At 38.2% G+C, this 27,338-nt stretch overlaps 1 pseudogene across 1 annotated transcript; it reads left to right on the top strand.

The window, feature by feature from the left end:
• The first annotated feature begins 24,447 nt into the window (after window positions 1–24,447).
• Window positions 24,448–25,734, top strand: LOC311293763 (baculoviral IAP repeat-containing protein 2-like; annotated as a pseudogene). Its single transcript has one exon. The product of its transcript is annotated as a baculoviral IAP repeat-containing protein 2-like (transcript).
• The last annotated feature ends 1,604 nt before the right edge of the window (window positions 25,735–27,338 follow it).

Raw genomic sequence — 27,338 nt, 5'->3', positions numbered from 1 at the left:
TTTAATAATAATAATAATAATAATAATAATAACAACAACAACTCCCTGTATGTTTACAGCATTAGTGAGAGATTTTTCCTTGAGAAAAATTAACATGTAGCTATATACGGTACCTGATATTTATCCAAATTAATTGATGTTGCCATGAAACTGCTCCGAGACTCGAAGGTGAGATCCAATTGCAGCTTTATTAAGGGGCAATCCAGACACGTAATCCAATAAACAGGCAATGGGTCAAAACACCGGTAGACAGTCCAAACAAACAAAACAAAAACAAGACAGGCAGGGGTCAGAGGCAAGAGAGTAATCCAAGGAACAGGCAGGAAAACCAGGAAAACACTCAGAGTTGCAGTGTGACACTAAACAAAACTTCACAGTGAGTGAAGGGGTGAACCAGACTTATATGGGGTGAACTAAACAAGAAGATGAGATACAGGTGAATGTGATAATGAGTGCTGATGAGTCCAGGCAGAGAATGATGGGAGATGTAGTCTGTGAGTGAACGTGAGAGTCTGGTGTGGAGTGCCCTCTGGTGGCTCTCAAGTGCACTCCAGCTGGTGACTGTTACAGATGTAAACATTGTTACATGTTGTTACTAAACTTAATGAAATTCTGTTTGGTCAGCAAATGGTTTGAGAATAACAATAGCCTACACTTGTGATGCAAGTTTGATTTATATTCATAGGCTGCCTGCTGAACATGGGTTTGAACTCTTATATTTCTGAACTCTCAAAGTTCAGATTAATGCATTAAAATGTAGAAAATATCTTGCCCCCAAATCTAGAAGAACTGAGTTCCACGACTCATAGTCTCACAAAATCCTGTGGATTGTTTTGACGTCATTAGTCTAGTTGTGATAGGTATTACAATCTGATTGGACCAGTCGTTTCGAGTGCTGTGGCTACAAAAATTTGGTTTGACCAGTAAAAAAAGCTGTAATTTCCAATATACACTCTGCTTAATTGCATGCAGATGCATGCCGGTTAGAAATGTGTCTTAGTGTGGTCCGACTTGCTCTAATGTTATGCTGACGTATGTCAAAAAACTCTCGCGATAGCAAGGCGGATGTGTCGAATTCTGCAGTCGAGCGCAGTTGCTCTCCACCGACTGCGCCGATCAAAAGCATGATGGGAAACGACTTGCTGACGACACAGCTTAATGCTCATTGGTTTAAACAACCGTGATGTATTGTTCTCTTTTAAAATGTTTGAATTTAAAACTCTGATATCGTGTTTTTATGTGGATAAATTATGTGTGAGTATTCCCAAACTCTCTGACAGTGTGATCTTTATATGGGTTATTTGATTGTTGTCATATTTATAAAAAAATATTTAACATGTCTGTAATTAAAGTAAAAATGATTGATAAACACGTCTTTGGTATGTAATTAAATAACAAGTAGCCTACTTTGTTGTCTTGTTCATTATATTTATTTTCATATAAAAGCAACAGAACTTAAATTACATCCAGTTTATTAGCAACACCGTGCACGAGCATGAATATCGTGAATCCCGCGATGTCCACCTTTGATCTCACAGGTGTCAGATCCACTGCGAGAAGCAGTGGTGGCGGCAGAGATGTTTTGATGCAGGTGTTGAGGGTGTGTTAGCTCATTGACAGGGGGAGCTGTGCAATTATATATATAGGAGTTATATATTATATATAAATATTATTAATAAATGAGCAAAACTTGGCCACTCAATGTTTAATATTCAATTATTTTAATTATCACAATTAAAGTCTTAATTTTATTAAATTGAACAAGCACAACATTTAGCATTCAATCAAATATTCTTAAAGATTTATTATTATTAATAATGTTATTTCAACATAATATCTCATTATTTCGACATAATATGTGTGCGTGCAACAAGCAAGATGTGCATTTGTAAATCCGGTGACACGCATGCATTGATTTTTATTAATAAACTTGTGACGTGTTTTTGGTGTCAGTGTCGGCTGCAAAGATGAAGTTGACGATCGCCATCTCCGTAGTGAACTGCGATGGATTAGCGCCTATAGAGAGAAATGCACATAATGGATTACATAATCAGAGAGTAGCCTATTTCTTTTCGTTTTGAATTGTTTCGTTTAAAGACATTTCAAGCTTTCTATAGATATATTTCTCATGTTGTGCTGCGGAGTCACGAGGCTCCACCTGAGAGCGACATTTCATTCACTTCACCTACACCTCAAACTCGACAATAAGAAGCCTGTAACTAATAATGCTGCAGATGTGCTTTCTGGTTTACTAAAACATATGACTGTCTAAAAATATTGTTTGAATAAAGAGTTTTCTGTCCATTGCTGCTTCTCTCAAGTCACATGAGAGAGCAGTGACAAGGGTCTGTGTCCACACATACAAAGGAGCTATTGTATCTTCGGAGGGACAGCCACTGACTGGACAGTCAGGCGGGTACAGAAATAGACTACACTAGCTGGGAGCAGCAGTTGTACATGTGATGTTGAAATCATGTGTGCCTTACAGTAAATATGATGAAGACACCTCAATTCGGACTATAAAAGAAGAGACCTGGACATGACTCAGTGCTCTTCCTTGCAATCTCCAGTCCGGAACGCCAGCAGTTTCTGGACGCAAGAAGCTTTAAGCCTAGCTAATATTACTCTGTTAGTTTAGTACTCTTATTATAATCTGTAACAAGTATTCTTTTCATTTTGATTCTTTTAATAAATATTGTTAAATATTTATTACAATCATCTGTCTGGAACTTATATTTTTGAGTACGTGTCACCTTCTTCCACCTGGATCAGGAAAGGTCCTAGCTGGAGGGAAAACTACGAGAGGGTGAGCATTATTTCTGATATAAGAATAATGACTGTGAACTGTTGATTGATTGATAGCCTAGCCAAAGAGGCAGCTTACGACAGGGTTATTGTTGTATAGCGAACACGGTTGAAGAGTACCTAAAAAGGTAGATTTATACTACGAAGGGGAAATTTATTCATATTTATAATCCTAATTATCTTTATAATAAAATACGAATTTGTAGAGACTGTTCACCTAACTCTTAATAGCACGACTAAAGGATAGGCTCTTTAGTTACCGCGGGATTATTTATATGTCCTGGTTAGGATGTAAGATAATTTGGAACGGCATTAATCGTGAAAAAACTATTACAATGTCTGTGAGGCATACACTGAGTTTTGGTTAATTTATGATGAGATGCACTCCAGTTCACGTGCAATGCAAGTGACCGCGCCTGCGCCTCCATATCATGATTACATTGTCTGCTATTTGCCTGTTTTTTATTAAATCCAGGCTATTGGTTGATGAAAAATGTATTAAAATTAAGATACAATTTATATAAAATGAAATTCACTTTAAAGTAAGGCGTTCTACAAAACAAAACTTGATGAAGTGGTCAAAATCATGTCTGACCCACTCCATGTCTCTCGATATATTGCGCATCCTATCTTACTCGTCATGCTGTACAGTTTTCATAATCAAAATAGATGAAAAAAAATAAATAAAATAACATTATAATATTTTAACAAATATGAAACTAAATGTGCTTATTTAATGGCTACAACAGGTATAGTTGGCCTACAGACTCTATTCACAAATTGCTGCACATTGGGTGCTAAAGGGTGTTAAGAGAGTTCCCTTATAATTAGTCGAGAGACTGCAAAGTTTGAACCCGAGAACCCGCCCTAAGAGCTCAAGTACGTCATTACTGAGAGGGAAGAGGGTGCTACATATACGTTCTCAATAATGTGTAATCACTTCAACCAACTAATTAAGTATTCTCGTAAGTGTACAATCTGCCATATAGAATACATACGAGCGAGTCGCTCGAATGGCGGAAGCCATGTTGTGCATCCATCTTGAAAATACATTAGACAAAGAGGGACATACAAGCTTCGCCTTTCACGTTTTTACACGCAGTGGCACCGTGACGAATGCAAGAGGGAGATTTTGCAATTTCACCGCTAAATGGGAGTAAATCCTACACAGTGTAGCTTTAAAATAGTTACAGTTTTTAGACTTTAAAAACATTTATCACCACTTGTGATTCACAAAGTGAAAATGAATTTTAAGAAGTTTGTTTCTATCCAGTTGGCTATTGGCTTTTACTGATAAAACAGACACGTTACTCTTGTTCTGAGGACATAGTTTAACCTGCTGTCTTATTTGAGTTTTATTTTATTTTCCTTTCTGTTATTTGAAACCCCACCACGTTTGCCCTTTATCTGAACTTCCGTCAGTAAAGTAGCACAAATGTGCTGGGTTTATTACGGTCTTCTTCTCCTTCTTAGGAGTTTTTTCATGTCTAAATTCTATCTAATGGTCACAAATTAACTTCGTCCATTTAGACCATGGTAAAAATGTGAATGCGCTTATTTTCATTCACTAAATTTTTAGCTTCTCTGGCTAATAATTCAATTCCTTCGCTTTTAGCAATGACTATTATTAATTTTTCTGCAGCCAACGATTTAATAATCAGCAAATTTCTCACTACAGTAGCTAATATATCTACAGGTGACAAAAATGTTCCTGTCTCCTTTGGTTAGCTGTTTTTTCATGAGAGATAGCCTAAACATTACTGGACTTTTTGAATTACCTTCGTTATATAATATAACTTCCATTTCTTCAGGTGTGTTATAAGGTTTTTATCAGTATCTCTTCTGATAATTCTCACAGAACTTAAAGCCATGTCTATAATTTCACATTTGATTTTTTCTAGGTTTTCATTCCATTTAAAATCCCCTCCGGCTGTGGCTTTATACAGTATTTTTGCTTTAGCGCTGTAACCTGGAATTAGGTCTCTTACGAAGTTTAATCTTCCTAACAGGCTTTGCAATTGTCTTAAGTTTGTTATCTCTTTATTTTTGTTATCTCTTTAAACTCGATGAGTTTCTCTGGCGTTGATTTGGCTATGCCTCTGTCCTTGCCTGAGAACCCCAGAAAATCAACCTTTTATTTTCCTAACTCTAGTTTTTTCAAGTTTAGAAGAAAACCTGCATCTGCTAATCTTTTAATAGTTTCTGTCAATATTTCCATAGTCATGGTAAACACTGGTCATTACTTTCCTGCAATCAGGACAGTTAAGCTTAATTTTCTGATAGTTCGTTTTCAAATTCTGAATATGTAAGCCCATCTGCTGACAATATTTCGGCAACATACGTTGTTGAAGGGTGATTCAGCTTGTCATGTAGCTGTTGCAGTAAGTTCCCTTCGCTCTGTTTAGTAACCGCACGTATACGGATGTATTGGTCAATTTCCTTGTTCCCCAGACCACTCTACAGGTTTTTGGAAGTTTAAGTCCATTTACTAACATTTTTTAAATATATACAATTAAGCCTACAGCCTATGTTACATGATCATATATTCTGACACATAAACAGCATAGAAGGCATAAACTAATTAGACCAACATTTACTCTGTTATTATTTTTATTTCTGTATAGTATTAATATAATTGTTACATTTATTTTATTGCCACACTTTAATATGTGAATTATATTATCAGAAAACTGAACATTTAGCGTTGTCAGGCTTTTATTTGTGCTTACTGGATAAAACAATGGCGCTGTTTTCGACACTCTTGATGCTTCGAATCTTTTCCCGAAACATTCAGGGGAAAGCCTAAGTGCTTCATGAGGCTTCATTTGCCCATCCCTAGTATATACTATCTGCGATTAAAAAGCACTCTTAATCGCAATATCAACTGCCATGTTACGGTGAAAAAAATTTAATAAAGAAAGCATCAAGGTATACTTACTTGACTGATTATTTGCAGTATAACGTCTCATCTGCAAACACCCAAACGTGGCGCTCCTTTTGTTCTCTTCTTGTTTGGGAAGCTTCCGTTTCCTCACGTAACAGCGCATTTTTCAAACTCTAGTGAAGTAGTGTGTCATCATGACGTAGTATTTCTGGTGCATGCGCATTAAAAAACATGTTCGTATATTTCCAGGGGGTCAATCCAGCGCTCGAAAACCTTACCACCCTGGGGGGCCGCCATTGGCTAACAAGCCATCACCTGCTGTTAGCATTCTATTGACTCCCATTCATTTTGGCGTCACTTTGACAGCGAATAACTTTACATCTGAGGCGTTTAAAGACTCCATTTGTCCATTGTTTATTTCTAAAGAAACACGACAATGTATGAAAGGCTCCATTACCTTGTATCTTACGTTATAGCCCCGTAGAAGCAGTTTTTGTAAAAGTAGGCTAACGGTTGCATCATAACCACGCGACTCTCTAGAAATTACCGTATAGACAGGAGGAGAAGCTCGTCAATTGGGGGGACGTGGAGGCATAAAGTCCGATAAAGTCAAGGGAGAAGCCCATAGAGAGTCATAAAGTTGCTCCTGCTCCTAGCTCATGGACAGCTCCTACTCACGCTCTCCGTCTCTGCAAGATTCGGAAGGGAATGATTCAGATTTCGCTTGGCACAGCTACTAGAAGACTTACAACTGTCAGACAGGCTGCTCACGTCACATCCACGTCGTCAAGCTCAGTTTGAGTCTGCGCAGTACGCTCAGCCATCAGGAAGTGAGTGCTTCTAATTTGCTTCACTTTTCTCCATTGAAACCTATGGGGTCGCTGTGTCCAGTTTATATACTGTCTATGTATATTTGGTTAAATATACTATGGTTAAAGGTACAATATGCTACATTTTCTGCTGCTAGAGGGCGCTACATTCAAAACAACAACAACAGCTAGCTTGATGACGATGTGAAGGAGCATGGAATGAATGATTTCAACTCCACCGTGGATGTAAATATCAGTCAGACGGGAATCGAAAAATCATGTTCATGGATGAGGTTAAGTTCTATTTTTATAAATGTTGCGTTTAATGACATGCTTTTTGTGGCGAGGGGGGCGTGGTTCAGCGCGGTCTGTAACGGGAGAGAGAGAAACGAGACGAGCGGGACGTAAGTAGGTCAAGTGCAAATGACGAACACCTGTGTCTTTATTGCAGTATTATTGGCGTGGAGAGACCGTGCTGGAACGAGAGAGAGAGAGAGATGTGCTGAGTCCCAATTCGCATACTATCCGTCCTAAATAGTATGCAAAACTAGAATTAGTACGTCCCAAATCGTAGTATGTTGAAATGAGTATTCCAAAGCTAATATTGCCCAGAACCCATTGGGTGCGGGAGGGAGGAGCTTTGTGGTGATGGTGGTGATGTAAACATAGCAGGGATGTGGCAGCGGAGATGCGCCCTCAGTTTTTAAGTGTAAGAATTCAAATGTTTAACCCTAATTAAATTTATATTTTATTGTCTCGTAATATTAATGGGTTTATGTTGTGCCAAAAAAGTACTGTGTTTATCTTGTAGGGTCCGATGAAGATACTGACGCCTCATTGGGGTTATCAGGCTACAAAACAATAAATAAAAAGGCTCTAGTAGGCTAACGTTACAGTGTCATGCAAGTGTCTTTTTTATGTATTTCTTTTGATGTTTCTGTCTGACTTATTTGTAGTAATACTGTGGCTGTACAGAAGTTAACTTTATCAGTCCAACCAAAGAAACATACTACACTTTTACTATAGTAAAAGCATGGTTCATTTTCATCGGGGTATTTTTAAGTATTATACATAAGTATAAGATTAAGTATAAATACGTTAAACAATAGTTATACTATAAACTTTAAATATTTTAACTCAGAAAATAAGTAGCTTTCGTTACACACATTGCACATGAACGTCAGAACCAGCCGCCTCACAAACGACCTGCGTTTGTTTGATCTACGACGACGCCCTGCTTCACTCCTCAATTTGGTAAAACACATTGTAAATGTATTGTGGAAAAAAGATGGGAATAGTAAAGAAAATTATATTGGATATATAAGAATGAATGAAATGTAAAATGTTTTGTTAACAGTCGCGGTGTGCGTAACTAGGCAACCACGTTCTCGTTTACGTTGCATGACGTCATCGAAGTATGTCCCAGAACGTGCATACTCTTTTGCTACACACTCAAAAGTATGTACTTTTTCCTCACAAAAAAAGTACATACTTTTAGGTCGTAGTATTTAGGCGAATTGGGACTCAGCCATGGACTGAGGACTCGTACGAGAGACTGGAGAGACGCAGAGAAATTTGGACGCAGAGAAAGAAAACCGGTGGATCCGAGCTCTCATTTTTGAACTGTTTTGTGCCGTCGCGGTTGCCACGGTGAAAGCGCCTTCTGCGCGATTTTTGTTTGTTTTGTTTTATTTTAATAAAGTACGAGTCCCAGTCACGCAGACCCCTGTCTTCTTCCTTCCTGACTCTTGAGTCTTGACTTGAACCTTATCACACTTTTATTTCATTAAAATGAATTAACAGCAAGAAAAGTAAGGTTTAATACTAAATTGGTTATCTGTTATACTGTATTTGTCGAATTCATTGTTGTGATACTGCGCAGTTTTACGTGTTCTAAACAATTGTTGTAAAAGTACATTCGAACACACCCACATAATTTGCCAAAATACTGATTAATCTTTATGTATAACACATGCTATATTTATTTGCATGGCCATTAACACCAGACGTGATAAACAATGTCAATAAACTAAACACAAACCTAAAGCAATAATACTTTCCTTACATAAACATAACTATTTGTCATGATTCTGCCCTCTTGTCCTTGTTTTTTCCTTAGTCTGGAGGCAGGATCATGACAGACCCATGTTTTGTGTACAAGCACATGGCCTTTTGTTTGGGCTGTGCACTTGTGTTGTCTGCGCTTGGGTTTGTTTCTGAAAGTCGTAACACTATTACCGAATGCTACATTTGGAAAATATAAACTTAAGCATGCTTTGTCGACAGAACCAGCTGCAATCGGTAAAGAATAATTGTGTTCCGTAACGACAGCACGAAACAAGCTAACGTTTGTTGCTTGATAGACGCTATGCTACAACTTCCGCATTTACGCAGTACGAACCATAGATATCATATTATATGATATCTATGGTACGAGCGGAAACCGAGGGTAACGCGGATATGACGCAATTGACTGGCGACTCCCAGCTCACCCCTGCTCTAACGCCCTGTTTCCTTGGTTAAAATTGCAATTTTCTCAGGATTTAAAAATAGTTGGAAACATTTGGAATATTGTAAGTAATCAACTTAACAAAATATATAACACTGGCCTTGAGATTTTGGGATATTTTAATGCAAAAATCTTACATATTGTACCTTTTAAATGTTATTTACATAGACCGTGTATATAAAAGGGTTATTTCAGCTTTTCTGTTTAAGTTGAAGTTGTTCTAACTCATTGTGTTGTTAGACTCCGTAAGTTCACAAAACATTAAAGTTTAAAAGTCAATATTTTTGTTCAATGTAGTGTAGTCTGATTACAATTAAATGTGTTTAATTGACTTAGAACAACATAATGATATTGCAAGTATTCTGTTCACAGATGTAAAGTACAACACATTACTATTATGCTAAGACTCCTCTCATAAATTACATTTTATTGTCAAATATTGTGTAGAAAACTGACAAAAATGTCAACAATAAGTTGTACTAGATTATACTGTATAAGCAAATAGTCCCCTTGGAATTATAAGGTTTTATCTGACATTTTTGTCAATTTAGTTATTCACATATTCTTATTCTGTGACCACTTCTTTACATTATGTGATGATGTTTTTTAAGTTGTGTACATTTTGGAACTTTTTATTTAGAAAATAAAAAGGTTCTTTCTACACAGTCGAATGGAATGCAAAAACTTTAAAGCTCAATATCTCAAAACTGCTCAGAACGCAGATAGAACCTTATAATTCCAAGGGGATGAAATGTATTGGAAAAATACATTTCAAGTGCATTAATGCACACAGTATATATTATAGACTAAACACATTTAAAATACATTAACAAATTATTTTTGGACAGCACACGAGTTGAAATTAAAATCAATTATTTTCCATGTTTTCCATTAAAATTCTTATTTATCAAAATAAATTTCCTTATAAAAGTTTAAGGTAAATAAAAATAAATAAAATACATTTTACTTATAATAACTTTAACTTTAATAACTTTAAAACACTATAAAATCATACACTGTAAAAAAATTCTAACCTCCATAACTCAAAATTTTCTAGTGACTGATACCATCTAAATTTTTCAATTGGCCCAAGTGAAAATCTGTAAATTTAATTTTATAATTTACAGAATTTCACTTGGGCCAATTGAAAAATTTAGACGTTATCAGTCACTAGAAAATTTTGAGTTAGGGAGGTTAGAATTTTTTTACAGTGTAATTATTTAAAGCAACACCAGGTAACTTTTGCTCTCGGAGTCCCCCTACAGTTGGGAAACAGTATTGTCTTCTACTACTGTCGTAAAATCTGTCATGGTTACACCAGAGGATACACGTGCATTTGTTGACAAGCCGATACCCCCGAAATCTGCAGAAGGAGTTCTCACGTCTTGGGCAGACTGCCTGCGTTGCGTGTGAAATGTCTTCATCCCAGGTACAGTGGCATATATTTCAGCATGTCATATGAATATAATTTCATGGGTTTTATTTTTTTCAAACGCCAAAAGATCGGGTAGCTCACGTTTATAAGCCAGCATCATTATAGTAGCCTATTGGCTACTGTTTTACAGAATGGATATGCTAATTCAATTCAATGTTTGTGTGGTATAATAGCCATATATCGTCAATATTATAATATCAAGCTACCATATCTGCAAAGTTGAAAAATTTGCATTATAGCCTGAGGCAAGACACTTTCACCAGAAAAATAAATAAACAAACATGACTATCAGCCTGCAGTCATTAGGCTACTTAGCCTAAAAGATGATTTTGTCCATCATTATTTACTTGCAAGAATGTAGCTCCTACCAAACTTGTACACGCCGTTTAGACATAGGTGTAACAGTGTTGTCTCTGCGTTGTGTTGTGTTTAACTCATGATGGTCACCAATTGACGCTTTATGATGGATTTTTATTCTGTTGATATTACAGGACAGCGGTGATCAGATTCATAAATCACCCGTGCATATTCGCAGCCATTCACTCTCTCTCAGCTGGCGCGAATCTCAAATAACTCTCGTTTACATAAGCTACATAATAAACAATTATAAATCAACAAATTTGAAACTCGTGGTCTGTACCTGTTGATAACATAGAACAGCGGTGATCAGATTCAGGAATCACCCGAGTCGTGCATATTCTATAATGGAGGTGAACATTAAACTTGATATTACAATACAACAGTGGCACGAACCCAAATCATATAACATACTTCTAAACACGCGTATAACTCAGTATTAACCAATAAAATGGTTACAATTACTACAACATATTTTACTCATGGAGCACTCACCGCAGCCATTCACTCTCTCGGCTGGCGCGAATCTAAAGTGCCCTACCGGAACCAGTTCATCATACTACCAGATCTGGGCGGAGAGTGCAATTAAAGGGGCCATACATTTAAATAAATGTAGCAAGTGGAAGCACATATTCGACCCTTTACATAGGCTTATTTCTGACTTTTTTTTTGTCCATTGCTGCTTTGGCCATGACAAAAACATACGCACGAAAGCTGGGAAAACAAACGCTGGTTGGCCACTCACGTCCGAATTTGAGGAAGTGGTGGGGGAAGTGACGTATGCCGTAAAGCAGTCGAATTTTGTAGAAGTACTTTAAAACAGCCTTTATTAATTATTATTGCAAAGATGGGGTTTGGGTCTGGGTCTGTGGGACTGTTTCTGGGGATTCACTTTTTATTTTACTTACCTTTTGTCTTCTGCATTCTCCTTACCATTGTCTCCTGTTCTTCCCTCAGACTCGTCCCCCAGAAACAGTCCCACGGACCCAGCCCCAAACCCAATCTCTTAAAAATTAATGCTCATGGGTAGCCTAAATGGGTTCCATTCAGACCTTAACATCAAGCATTTTACTGTTATGTGTCAACAAGATTCAACAAGACATTTTCTCCTGGCTATAGCCAGTTTAGATATGTTGTGGTATTTATGCAAATTAGCACATACGTAATTAGATTGTGCACCGTTTGTCCATGTTAACAAACAATTAAAAAAAACTTGTAATACATTTTTTGTTTGTCTTGATGTAAGTAATCAACTCAGTAATTTTCATAGTGATATCTAAAGGTTAAAATTTTTACCCTATTCATGTGAAAAAGAATGAATAGGCATATGAATAGGCTATATTTGTGTCTTTTTCGAAACTTTCTCCTAATGGGATTCTTCGGGACTTTTTTTTCCCTACTCAGGACATATTGAGGATACAAAATCAGTTGAGCTTGCTTCTGTTGCAATTTGTTCAAGGTTGACCCCCATTTTGGCTTAAAATGACTGGACTACCTGCAGGCTGGGTTACATAAACCAACAATAGTCAATCTTACCTGATGGCCCCGATAGGCCATGTGATGTGTTGGGACCACTGAAAGGCCGGGTAATGTGTTGGGCCCCAATAGGCTGTGTGATGTTTTGGTGCCTGATCGGCAAAGAGACAGAAAAGGCTGTGATCGGCCAGTAATAAGAAGAGAAGTATTTGTGAAGACCGAAGCCAATCGATATAGTAGGAAAACAGAATAAAACCACACCAGTAGCTTGCAAAGACTAACGGACCTATTATTATTTGAAAGTGCCTGCTGAGCTTTTGATTTAGTGTTAGAGTTGGGTCTTGCATTGAACTCAAATGGTGAGGTGTATGTATGACCATGTACACAGCAGCTTGATAGAGGAGACTGAAACTTCATGCTCGGCTGCATTTGTAGCAGCACCAGTTCAAAAAGAATGTCCTATGTAGAGATGAGTTGGAAAACCCCAGTTCTCTGCGTCTGCAGTTAGGAGGATTCTAAACCATGGTATTGTGATGGGAACCTCTATAAGGTTAGATAAAATGATACAAGTTATTATTTAGAGAACCCCCAAAATGAAAATAAACCAGAAGGCATGACTCATAAGTAAAAAAAAAGATACTCAAAATACATAAACAAATAACGAAGATTGACAAATAAGCCTCGGTTAAAGGATAACTATGTGAACATCGTCGTGCGATACCTAGTGAAGAGATAAAGCTTAATGCAAGAGAGCCCAGCAAAAGTGGAAAGGGGCTCAAAAAGCTCAAGTGAAATGCTTATGACCAGAGCTGTAGTTGTTGATTTTTAAATTATAATAATAATATGTATAACGCTGGTGCTACGAGGCTGGGTTAAAAATAGCACAGGCTACTCAATTGAAGCACAAGTATAAAACAGTAGGTTACTGTTCTGTTCCCGGTTCTCTCTGCCCTTCTCATATGTGGATTTCGAGCATGAGATGAAAGAACATGTTACCATTTCTGAAAACAAACAAAGTAGAGCAGTTCATCAACAGGTAATTGACAAAGGACATTAATGTTCCACAAGGAACACAAAATCTAAATTTTAACAAGAAATGTTTTCAGACAAACATTTCCTTTATGTGCCAATATGGCAGACTGCAGGAACATAACACCTCTTGCTTAATGCTGGATACACACCACAAGATAATCGGGCTGATTTTGGGCCAATTTCTCCCCTTCCAACAATCCTAGTTAATGTCCCGATTATCTTGATGGTTCTACAGATTATTTTATCAGATTTTCCCTTGGTGTGAGGTGTGTTAAGAGTGACTGAATCTGCTCGGAAGAACATCGGAGCCGCCCCGATCACGAATTGTAAATATTCAACATGTTGAATATTTATGATCAGAAATCCTGATGTGTGGGGGGGAAAGATCATTAGGACCTCTTTACCTACTATAGATGCTTTATTCAACAACCGTTGCATCCGCAAAGCCATTCGTATTGCGAACGACCCCTCTCACCCCTTTCATGGATTGTTCACCCTTCTGCCATTAGGCAGAAGGTATAGGAGCATCTGTCCCACCACCAGCAGACTTTGCAACAGTTTTTCCCTGAGGCAGTCAGATTACTCAACACCCGGCTGTCTCCCAATACTCATTTGGGTTAGTTGAACACCTAACCCAATAAGACTCATACCACCATACCCAGTAGGGTTCATGACTGGGTTAGTCGAACATCTAATCCAGTAAACATTTATATCATTATACATACACTAACCCATTAAGACTCAGTACTACTGCAAACTGTACTTACATAAAGTAGCTGCATCAGTTACTTCACTAGTGTTGCTGCTATTCTGTGCTGCTATGCCAAATATGTTTACATTCATAGTCATACTCAGTGTATCTATTTATTTATTTATTTATTATTATTATTATTATTATTTTATGTATGCATACGTGTGGTATGTGTATGTATGTGGGTATATGTATATATGTATGTATATGTATATGTATGTGTGTGTATGTGGATATGTGCATATATACATGTACATATTTGTGTTTATTTGTTTTTGTTGTTTTAAGTATTTGCACTTATGTGGTTTTGCATAACATATTGCACCATGGGCCTGAAGAAACGCCATCTCGTTCTAATGTATACCTGTTAAGAATGACAATAAATAAGCACTTGACTTGACTTGAATTGACTTGAACCCCGAGGACAAACACGCACACTGGAGATTATTATGTGAAACGAAACAATATCCAATCAGAGAGCAAACTGAGAGAAGACAGAAGCATAACAAACGGCGCAGCACAAAGTTAAATATGGATTTGGACAGCAGAGATGAAGGATCAGCTAGTCGATTTGTGACAACAGCATGAGTGTTTATACAACTTGTCATAAAACAAATGCCACAATAGACTTTACAAGAAGAAGAGCTAACCAAATAGCACCAGAATAGATTTGTGTGTGTGTGTGTGTGTGTGTGTGTGTGTGTGTGTGTGTGTGTGTGTGTGTGTGTGTGTGTGTGTGTGTGTGTGTGTGTGTGTGTGTATCTTGTTTTGATGACCCATTGATGACATTATGATGACCCATATTTATTCAAATGTAAAAATGCAGAAAGTTGGGCAGGTTAGGGAAAGGTTAGCTAGAAAATGTAATTAGCTCAGCATAAAAACCATTACACCTAATATGGGATGTCCACATAAGGATATGTGTACTAGTACACATGTGTATGTGTGTGATAGAGAGAGAGAGACCGAAATTAACTATGGGTTTATTATAGGCGTATTAAAGATTTGTATTACCAAAGAAATACTGTAGGTATTATTTTTTTTATATATATATTTTTTTTTTTACAAGATGACTCTGGTTGAAATTTTTTTTTTGTGTGTGGTGTGCTGTCTTTGTCACATCATGGCACCATGGCACTATAGGAGCAAAACAGTTAAATCTAGGATTTTTTGTCCTCATGTTTGTGGTCTCTCACATTTTTTAAATATTTTAAGATTATAAAAATCTTTTAGTGTGTACCCAGCATAACATTGTCAATATTTTTGTTTACACAGCCCAAAATAACTTAGCGCAATTCAAATAACATCTTGGAGTCCTGAACATGGACAAGTAGGTACCCGATGAGTGGGCCGCTAATACTTAATGAAATGGGTGGAAAATATTTACCTTGTCATTTGTGGTGCGGGTCTGTAATCAATTTGTGTTTACACTCTAAAGAGCGTCAAATGTTTGCATTTACAATGCAGTTTCGCAGTGTTGAACATAGCCAATCACAGACATGTCTGTTGAGTGCATGAATGCAATGGCCAATCGGAGGTATTTAAGTAAGTGCAGTCCACTTAATCAAGACCAAAATGGTTCGCCGCTTGTTATAACCATTCCACTCATTATAACCAACAAAGTGTAGAACATGTAAGAGATTCATGGTGCAGTGCAGTTAGGTTAAACAATAACAGGTGTTCCGCTTCAAAAGGGAACTCGCACTGTGTCGATGACGCTATGGGGAAAACTATTTTCCCATATATTTTTGTTCCGTAAGGGTGCACTTTGCTCGCTTTCTGTATCCATTCACAATTTGAATAAATGTTATGTTTTCTATCTGCAATTTTGGGTGCAGTTCGGGGTGCAGTCTTTGTTAAACTGGTTTGGCTCAAGTATGGAATTAAATTAGTGCTGCTGTCGGATAACGGGTAGCAGGGGCAGGGGCGTGTTTACCAAACAGGACCCGTTCAGGACTCTGATCTATTTTGGTTGAGCACTTGAAAATACTTAATTTTCGTAAGATCACAGGAAAGGTCTAAAGTTTAATTATTCAACATTGAATTATTATGATAAAATCTGTGATGATTTCATAATTTTAGTCAAGAATCTTATGCACCCACTGCAAGAAAAAATAAAACTGCAGCCTAGTATATTACTTGAACCAGAGAAATGTTTGGATTAGCATATGTTTACTTCAAATTTCTTTAGAGTATAAAAAAAAAAAAAAAAGTATATATATATATATAAATACCCAAAATGTGGTGTTGTGAGCATTAGCAAGAGTACACCTGTTTCATTCATAATCATAGCCAGAGGGCGCCATCGAGCAGAAAGTCCATAATTGAGACTCAAGTCATGAAACCTATGGCATTCTAGGAATTCTCTAATTCACTGTAGCAGAATATAAATAAAATAAACTCACGTCTGATGATTAAAAGAGAGTAGGCTGTGTATATATGAATATGTTAGCATTACTGTTATAGTGTGCTCCAAAACAATGACAAAATTCACGTTTAGAAGATATAAGCATTCAAAACTTAAAATCCCTCACTTCCGCCAATTTGGATCACTGATTTTGATGACATCACTCTGCACTCAGATTTATGTCCAATCAAATGCTCTCTAGAATCTAAAGCATCCCGCCCCATACATTATAAATAGACACTGATGCTGCGGGTAAATCATACATTTACTATTTTACTATTTTCTATATGGTGAATGGCTCATAGTGCAATATAGGGGACAGGGAATGATTCAGACAGTGTAAATATGATTTCATTTGGGGCAAATGAAGTCTTGTTTCACGGTATTGTCATGCGAACTGCCGCAACGCGCACACAGTCTGCTCCAGTCCAGAGACACTAATGCATAACACAAAAATTCTGCACAGAATGCTATATTTTAAAGCGATATGGAGCAGATGAGGAGAAACGGATAGAGATTAGGAGGAAACTGCAGCTTTACCGAGTTCAGCAGCTCTGGCCGAGCTGTAATATAAACAAAATGCTATTGGCTATTTAAAAAAAGGGGAGGAGCTGATCGATATGTCCCGCCTTGTTTTCCTGAATCAGAGGAAATTTCTTCAATACACTGAATAATGCTGCACGTTTCAAGGCACTTCAGTGGGTCTTTAACTCGACAGAATGATAGGCTGACATGGACTTAAAATCACCGCTGTAGCATTTTACGTTTTTCATTGTTAAAATTATTAACATTTTTACACAAAAGTAGGACAATCAAATGACTGCTAACATTTCCTGTGTTAATTACATAATCACAATAATATAGCGTGCATCGCGAAAGGGACATAGTTTACGCATGTTCACAGAAGCTTAATTTTAAATAAAAATATGTAGTTAATTTATTATAAGAAAGCTATTTCCCAGACTGGGAAAGGGAACATCAGCATCATCAATTGTGAACGTAAAAGAGAAAGTTCAATACTTATATACTCTAAGTGTGTCAAGCTGTGATTGACCAGACCTAATGACCTAATTGACCAGACCTAAGCTGATGAGGTTCAGAATTATAGACCAATTTCTATTCTTCCTGCAATTTCAAAAATTCTGGAAAAATTGGTAGCTGAACAACTTATCAATTATTTAGAAAAACATGATTTACTTTATTCTAAACAGTTTGGTTTTAGGCCTAAGTATTCAACAGAAATGGCAAACTGCTATCTCACAGAATTTATTAAGGAATCTTTAGATAAAGGTAATGTAGTAGGTGCAGTGTTTTTAGATCTCAAAAAGGCATTTGATACTGTGAATCATGAAATTCTCCTACACAAATTAAATTTATTTAACTTCACTCAGCAGGCAATGAATTGGTTTAGATCATATTTAGAATCCCGAGATCAGTGTGTTAAAATTAATAATTCAAGATCAGCTTTACGAAATAATAATATGGGTCTCCCTCAAGGGTCAATTTTGGGCCCATTGTTGTTTTCCTTATATGTTAATGATTTTCCAAACTGTTGTAAGCAAACAAAATGTCAGTTATATGCAGATGACACAGTCATTTATGTATCTGCAAAGACTCCAAGTTTAGCTGCAGAAATATTAACAAATGAAATGATTGGTGTGTCACAGTGGTTACAGAACAGTTGTTTGACCCTGAATTGTACAAAAACTGTCTCAATGTGTTTTTCAATTAGAAAGAAGGAAATGAGTGGTTTTATAATTAAGATCAATCAAAAGGAAATTGAAACAGTTAATAATTTTACATATTTAGGTGTTATTTTAGACTCTCATTTGAAATTTGATATGCATGTTAAGAAGCTATGTAGAACAATCAAAACAAATCTGAATTGTTTTTACATGATTAGACCTCCTTGAAAGCAGCCAAGTTATACATGCATGCAATGATTTTTTCACACTTATCTTACTGTGTGACTGTCTGGAGTTAGGTTTCTCAACTGACTATTAAACCTGTTAGATCCCTATATAAACAAACACTAAAAGGTTTGGATAAGAAACCAACCAGATGGCATCACTGTAGCATTTTACAAAAATATAGTTTGCTTAGTTTTGACATTTTTATAAATTCATCTCTTATTAAAATGTTTTTTAAATGTTTAAATAATCTTGCACCAAAAGTTATATGCAAATTAATATCAAAACAGAGTAGTAAGGGGATCGCTACAAGAGGTGCAACTACATACAGAACTGTATAGCACCACAGAGAAAAACTAAATTTGCACAAATCTACATTTTCAGTTCAAGGTACGTTGTTATGGAACAGCTTGTCAGCTGAATTGAAAATGCAAACACAGTTGAATATTTTTCAAAGAAAACTGAAAAAGTGGTTCAAACAAAAGCAGATATGTGAACATTGATGGTTGTACATAGTCTTAGTTGTTTATTTTATTTTATTTTATTTTATTTTTTTAGCCCAACCAGGGACTGGGGCTGCAAATTAGCCTCTGGCTAGAAGCCTATATGTAGAGCATCGGCTGCATGAAATTGTAGCAATGTTATACTGCATTGTCCCTGTTAAATAAACGAATAAATAAATAAATAAATGAATGAATTAAGTGGCATTAGAGTCTTGGTTGAACCTATGGTAATGCAATAATTGCTGTGATTAAACCAAATGTTCTCCTTACATATTACATTAATCTTGTGTTTTGAAACAATGTTTATGCTGACTGAAAATTTGTATAACTAATGAAAGAATGAGAAGGTTTTGAAAGAAGAACTAGCTGTGTTACAAGTGTGATCAGTTTGGATTTATGTGAGAGTTTTGAAAATGTACACTTTACTTGTGAAAATATACCATAGCAAATAAAAAACTGTAATTTGATCAATGTGGTAATGAAACCTATTATTAGAAGAGTGATCGTCTCAGGTTACGACTGTAGCTATGTTCCCTGAGAAACAGGGAACGAGACACTGCGTCGAATGAACCTAGGGGAACGCCTCAGGCATGACCGGTGTCTGAAATCACTATCAAATCACGGCAATCACATTGACCGGCGACAGCCCGTGAATCATTAACGTGAATGATTAAAGGAGAACTCCGGTCAATTTTAACATTGAGCTCATTTTTTTGTACATTTGGAGTGCTGTCAATACAGAGAACAACGACAAAAATCGGTGTTGCCTACACCGAGTTATTCTATTTTTTAAATTTGCACCCTGTTGACTTCAATGGGGCAATGTTTAAACCTGCTTTTAGCCTCTTAACATCCTTGATGTGTCATTACAAGTGCACAGAAAATGTGAGTGATTCCTGACTGCAGTAGATGTGAAAGATATTAATAAAAATTAAGTTAATTCAGCCAGCGCTCATACCTGTATTTACTTCCTGTTTTCGGTCAAAGTCCATAGTAGTCGATTGTGAGTTCACGCGCGTGATCATAGGTAACTAAGCAACAGTGGAGAACTCGACAATCGACTACTGTGGGCTTTGACCAAAAACAGGAAGTAAATACAGGTATGAGCGCTGGCTGAATTAACTTAATTTTTATTAATATCTTTCACATCTACTGCAGTCAGATTCACCATGTTCACTCTGAAGGAATCACTCACATTGTCTGTGCACTTGTAATGACACATCAAGGATGTTAAGAGGCTAAAAGCAGGTTTAAACATTGCCCCATTGAAGTCAACAGGGCGCAAATTCGGTGTAGGCAACACTGATTTTTGTCGTTGTTCTATGTATTGACAGCACTCCAAATGTACAAAAAAATGAGCTCAATGTTAAAATTGACCGGAGTTCTCCTTTAACGTGCGACCTGCAAGTATAAAAGGGCGCCTTGCAAACATGACAATCACCTTGTCGTCTGAAGGGACTGTTTGGTAGGCAGGCCCTGAGGCATGGCAAGGAGACGCAGTGTCTCGTTCCCTGTTTCTCAGGGAACATAGGTTACAGTCGTAACCTGAGACGTTCCCTTTCGAAAGGGAACTCGCACTGCGTCGAATGACGCTAGGGGAACGATATACCCACGCCGCCATGCTAAGGGGAGTGCATGCCAGGTGGCAGTGACAACTGTCAGAACCAGCAAATTCAAATGAAACGCTAGAACCACTCACCCTCAGGTCACACTGGGCTGTCAGTGACAGCATTCCCTACGCTCATAGCCCAAGCTATAAGCCTCGCAGGAAAACCTTCATAAACATGGTTAAATGAAATGTCTACATGGGCCTGCTCAGGGCCTAGAACCACAGCTTCCAATTAGAAGTGGTCCCTTCTAGGGAATGTGGCTAGGGAACCCGAAGGAACCCCAGCCAATCACTATTCAGGGGAACGTACTCACCCCGAAATGCCACCAGGACGGCCTGACCTGGCGTTAGTACATAGACACTTAGTCAGATGCTGAACCCTCTTCACTCGAGAAGAGGGTCAGACGAGAGCGGAGTGTTTTTAAAGAAAAACGCTCACAGTTTGCACAGAGGGCTCCCTCGAGAACCTCCCGTGCGTGCTTTTCTCCCAGGCAGAAAACGCACAGTTCATGTGTGTCACCCGGCGTCAAAAACTTTGGGCACGGGACGGCACACTTCCGAAAGCACTTGCTGTACGTTTAATTTTTCTCACCGTTTTTTTCCTTTGAAGTAGCGTTCAAACAGACAGTCCCTGAAGACGAAAAGGAGATTGTCATGTTTGCAAGGCGCCCTTTTATACTTGCAGGTCGCACGTTAATCATTCACGTTAATGATTCACGGGCTGTCGCCGGTCAATGTGATTGCCGTGATTTGATAGTGATTTCAGACACCTGTCACGCTTGAGGCGTTCCCCTAGCGTCATTCAACGCAGTGCGAGTTCCCTTTCGAAAGGGAACAGTGTTTAACGTCCATGCCTTTTCTTTTGTCTCAAACAGGTGCTGAAAAACCAGTGTTGTGAGGTATATTATGATTGTTTGGCACAGGCATAATCATATCTTTAGACAGGAACTTGGCTCCTGACACCATTTTTCAGTATTCAGAACAGGAATGTAAACCGTAACTCTTAAAGTTGAAGCATCATTCCTTGCCCTCATCCGCTTGCTGTCCCAGATGAATGACTTTCTTTCTTCAGTTGAACACAAACAAACATTTTCAGAAAACGTATCCTTCTCTTTTTTTACAAAACGAACACAACTGTAATCCAGATGACCCCAGTGGATGACTCAATGGTGTCTGAAGCAAAACAATGTGTGAACAAGATTTTAAACTTTTAAAACTATAAACCATGGTTGTTACGGCTCGTACCAAGGAAGACGGAGATGAAAGTAGTTCAAACACTTTCTTTAATAATATAAACTCAGGAACAGGTGAGACATGAACAAACAATACTGGACCATGAACAGAATACAGGCAGGAACTTCGACACTTCGACTTTTTGGGACTTTAGCTTATTCACCGTATCCCCCAGAGTTAGATAAGTCCATACATACCTATTTCATCTCCGTGCGTAGTTCAATAAGTAGTTCAATAAGTGACAAAATAACGCCAACATTTTAGTAACATCTAGTAATTTCTGACTCTATTACTCCAACTCTGAGCGAACTCTCTGCTCCTCACCACGGCGCTTCTCGGGTGCTGCGCTAATCACTCCGCCCAAGTAGCAGAGCTTCACCTTCTGAGAAAATAGTTTCCAGTATTTAAACGTTTAAAAAATGGCTGTGTCTCATATGACCTTGTTATTTGTACACACTGTGACTATACAAATCACAACATGTAAATAGGAAAATGTTGGCGTTATTTTGTCACTTATTGGGATTAGTATGCTAGCTGTAGCCATTTACATCCAGTCTTTGTGCTAAGCTAGGCTAGCGGTAGGTGCGTCAAACAGACTTACGGAGATGAAAAAGGTATGTATGGACTTATCTAACTCTGGGGGATACGGTGAATAAGCTAAAGTCCCAAAAAGTCTAAATGTTCCTTTAAATACACTGTGATGATTAACACAAACGACAGGCAGCTGTGAGGAAGTGATCAGTGTCCATGGTAACAGATTAGTGGCGGGAAACAGACAGGGAAACACAAGTGAGGAATGAAAACAACTAAAACTAAGTCTAAGAACAGAACATAATGGTGACAAACGGTAAAATCATCAATTGCTTTTTTTATTTTATTTTTTATTCTTTTTTGCCAGTTGGGACCTGGAATGTGTTTGTTTTTCCCTTCTTTGCACATATTATCATAGACTAAGGGGGGCATCGCCATCCACCCACAGTAGAGTTTTAATTCTCAATCTGTGCTCATTGAAAGGGTTGAAGCAGGAGCAGCTGGAGTTGGAATGTTGCCATTCATCTGAGGCCACACACAATAACAAAGACCTACTTCAGTGTTTTCAGATGCATCAAACAAAGATTTATCTGTATCTTTGCAGGGAGTGTTGGGTTATAGTCTGTTTTGTCTAGAAAATACACTTTAAAACAAAACTAGTATACCAAAGGTTTTACAAAATGTTTAAGGAAGTGTATATAGGGGAGTCACATGGGGAAGTTGTCACAACGGATGTATCTCAGCAACTAGTGTTTTGATCAGTGTTGATGTGGGGATATCACATTACAAGTAACTTTTAAATGTATAACAACATTTTTGAGTTACTTTTTCAAATAAGTAACGCAAGTTTTTATTTGCGTTTTTCTTATTTATTGATAGCTCTCGTGTCCTCATGTTGAGAGAAATCGGGAGTAAGTGCAGAGTGCTGTGTGAACATGATGCTTATTGTAGATTTGGACTAATGTGAACTTTTACTCATCTCGCTGGCACTAAAACAGATTCAATATACCTCAAAAGAAAAACAGTGGAATGCAAACTCAGAATATTATGCAAATATGCAAAATAACACATATATAGGCTACTTTATGCATTTAATCTCATTGTATTAACCAATGTCTTTGCTGCTGTCCTTAGATGATCCAATTCAACCATACGAATAAGCAAAATTACTTTTAGATATCATATTTGTGTTTAATTTTTTTTATTGCTGTGTTTTTGTTATTAAAAAACAAACAAGCAAGCCCAGCCCAGTGAGGTATTCCAGAAAGCTAGGTTATCTTACAGTCAAACATATATTGAACTCTTGGTTGATAAACCCAAACCTTGCTTACTCGGGGTATGCTAGTTCCAAAAACATGTCCGGGAGTAAAATCAGCCAATCCAGAGTAATCCTACCGTAATCCTCAGAAAAGTTCTGGATGTGTTGCGTGCATGTTCTGACCAATTCGGAGTCACCGAGATACTCGCTATTTGTACTTTTGTAACGGATCTCTGTGTGTCACTGGTGTCAAAAAATGCAAAAACTGACATTGGTGAATTAGTTGAACGTCTGGTCAACTATACCCTAGAGCAAGACATAATAGCCTGCAGAGATTTCCTATTCTGGTTAGACCATCTGTAAATGTCGTTATTGTTTTACTTTATGTACGTAATGCCGATCTATCATTTTCTTCACTATTTCAATGTATACTCGAAAGTATAATGTTGAAATAAAACAAAATTACAAAAATTACTATTGTGGTAATGTCTGAGCTCATAAAAATAGTATTATAATAGTGTAATAATAATAATATTTAGAATAATTAAAAAAACTACATGATTTAAAAGATTAAATATTTCAATATTTCAATATTTGTTTTCTGCATTTTAATTACTGTATTCCAGAGGTGGCAACCATTTCCATTCCATGCTTGGATGCGCTGCGCCACGGACCACAGAGGCACATCGCGTCTCTGAAATTGTGTGGTGATTTTTCAAATGATACAACTAATTTGCCCGCTGTGTACAGAACAGAAGAAAGGGCATTTTGTGGTGTTGAACAAAATTTGATTTTTTTCTTAGCATCGGTTCCTGCATCATAGAGGGAGGAAGCACATACCCCCTACGTCGACCTTCTATCTGTTCAGGAGTTCATTCAATTTTTTTATTAAATTAAATGATGTGTTCTGTCATGGGCGACTAGACACTAGTCATGGGATGTCCAGCAGAGAGAAGGGCTTGAGTGGACACGCCCTGTGGTCACATTTTTATGTCTTCATCCAGAGTTTACCCGCCACTGCAAACCTCCTGTCGTCCTCTCACTCTGCCTTTTCCCCGCTTCGCAACGTAGCCATCCTACAGCTTTCCGCCCCTGCGACAGCCGTAACATCGACCACCACGGCATCCGTTTCAGGCCAAACGGAAGAGCAGGTGGATTACTTAAACATGGTATTCAGCAACCTGGCCCTCTCCAGTCCCATTTCCTCCCGTGGAGTTGAGGATATGTCTCACCAGCGACCTCCGGCTTGTCACAATCCTGGCATGCGTCGGGAACAGGAACGCCTTGACACCTTTCAGAATTGGACTCTTGCTACAGTAACTCCAGTCGAGCTTGCCAAAAGTGGTTTCTACTACCTTGGTCAGGGCGACAGAGTGGCTTGCTTCAGTTGTGAAGGCCAGCTTAGCAACTGGGAACCGGGAGATCGGGCAGTATCAGAGCACCAAAGGCATTACCCCAACTGCCGCTTCGTTCGAGGTGACCATGCAGATAATGTACCTTTATCTGGTGGCGGCCTTTCCAATGTATCTAACTCGGCAATGCAACAGCGTGAAGAAAGGTTGCTCACATTTGTCAACTGACCCTCAAGAATAACTGTTCGACCAGACCAATTGGCTAAGGCTGGTTTTTACTATGTTGGTCGTAATGATGACGTGAAGTGCTTTTGTTGTGATGGTGGACTCAGATGTTGGGAGTCTGGTGATGATCCATGGGTAGAACATGCTAAGTGGTTTCCAAGATGTGAATACCTGTTGCAAGAAAAGGGCCAAGAGTTTGTTCATCAGATTCAAGCAAGATTTCCAAGACTATTTGAACAGCTATTGACTAATGGAGACAGCAACTCAAGAGAATTTGTTGATCCACCTGTTGTACACCTGGGTCCTGGAGAAGACCGTTCAGAAGATGAAGTGATGATGAACAATCCTGTGGTGAAGTCTGCTTTAGAGATGGGATTTGAGCGTGGCCTGGGGAAGCAAACCGTTCAAAGCAAAATTCTCGCAAGTGGAGAAAATTACAAAACCGTTCAAGAGTTGGTGTCTGATTGACTAAGTGCAGAAGATGAGAAGAGAGAGGAGGAGCGAGAGCTTCTTGCTGAGGAAATGGCATTAGATGGTTTTACTTTTCTTAAGAAACATCATCTTGCCATGTCACAGCGCCTAAAAAGTGTGCAGAGCTTAAAGGGGTCATATAATGCCATTTTTGTACAAGCTAATATGATTATTTAGGGTCTAAATTAAAAGTTTGTAATATACTTTAATTAAAAATTCTCATTAGTATTGTAAGAAAACACTCATTTTACCTGGTCAAAACCAGCTGTTTTCAGCACGCCATTTAAGTGCATGTGTCTTTAAATGATAATGAGCTTTGCTCACCCCGCCCCTCTGTTCTGTGCATACACTGTTTTTAATAATAACTCAATAACCATAACGCGTTGTTCATTATAAACATGGGATTATGAATTATATTGAGAACGTAGTACATAGAAAACATGCCGTAATGTACCCTGAGTGTAAAACTTAGATGCATTCATCTTGAAGCCTGCAAGCTATTTGCAAAGATTAATATATTAATAAAGGTTAATAAAACGTTACACTTACTTCTTCTGGAGGTTCAGCAGGAACACGTTGGTACCGATAATTTTTTTCAGGAGCAGCTTATTAGCAAAACCAGCTTTACTGACCCTCATTTGCAAAGCTGTCTGGTGTGTGAAATGATTCGCGCAAACATGAAAGCATGGACGTTGATCGTGGGGAATCCCCGCGAGGGAATCCCCGCGTCAATGCTTTGGGCATATTCCCTTCAAAAACAAAATTCAGCCACTGTGTCTTCAGCAGTTCGGATTTAGGAACATCAAAATGACTGCTGTGTTCCTTATTACACCCAAGAACAGAACACCACAATCACTTAGACGACGCCATTCTGCTCCAGCATATACACAATGCACTATGATGAGCTATGATGCAGACAGCTGCTCACGAGCGAGGGCGGGTCTGTGTTAGAAACGCTGCTGTCAATCAACCATCATGGGAGGGGCGTCGATTTTGTGACGTCACAAAATCGAACAGCTTGATTTCAGAGAGGGTAAAACATATAAGGAGATTTAAAAAAAAACACTGGATGGATTTTTATCATTTTATGATGGTTGTGTACAGGCACTGCCAACACACATTTCAGTACAATCAACTTGTAAAAGTGCATGTACCATTACCGTTGAAGATATCTTCCTATTCGGAACCATGATAACAGGTTTTCTGCTGTTTGGATTAGGCATTGCCCTGGTTTATCGAGGACCTAAGACGACGGTGACAGCTGTTCAAAACCCCATAAGGCTGCCTGTCATGATTGAAGCAGTGGGCAGAGCTGTCAGCACTCAGACTGTGACTTTGGTGACTATGAACCAAAATATTGATAACATCTTGGAGAAGCTTACAGCTTTGCAAAGGCAAATGGATCGTGGAGACCAGAATGGACCAGGGGAATGGACCAGGGGAATAGTTGTGTAAATTGAATGCGGCTATTCGTCCCAAGACCAAACAACCCCAATCTTATCTGCTTTTGGCCCCCCTCAACCAGCAATGGCCTTGGCCGAGGCCGCTGCTGCAACAACAACTCCTCCAGAAGAGCACTGCTGTGAGACGCTCTTGTGTTCCTTCCCCCACTCCCCACTGACACCTGCTGATTGTTGACTCTGTCTGGGACCTGATCAAGGTTGACTCCATGGCAACTGCTGTGTATCGCTATGGCATCCTGCGGACTGAGGCTTCTAGATTAGGATGTCAGGCGTAGCGACTCTCCAGGCCTACACATACACGAACTCTTACATATACAC

This window comes from Rutilus rutilus (assembly GCF_951802725.1).
Source record: "Rutilus rutilus genome assembly, chromosome: 7".
Taxonomy (NCBI): domain Eukaryota; kingdom Metazoa; phylum Chordata; class Actinopteri; order Cypriniformes; family Leuciscidae; genus Rutilus; species Rutilus rutilus.
Note: the sequence above shows the minus strand (reverse complement) of the source record. Positions and strands in the feature narration are given on the sequence as shown.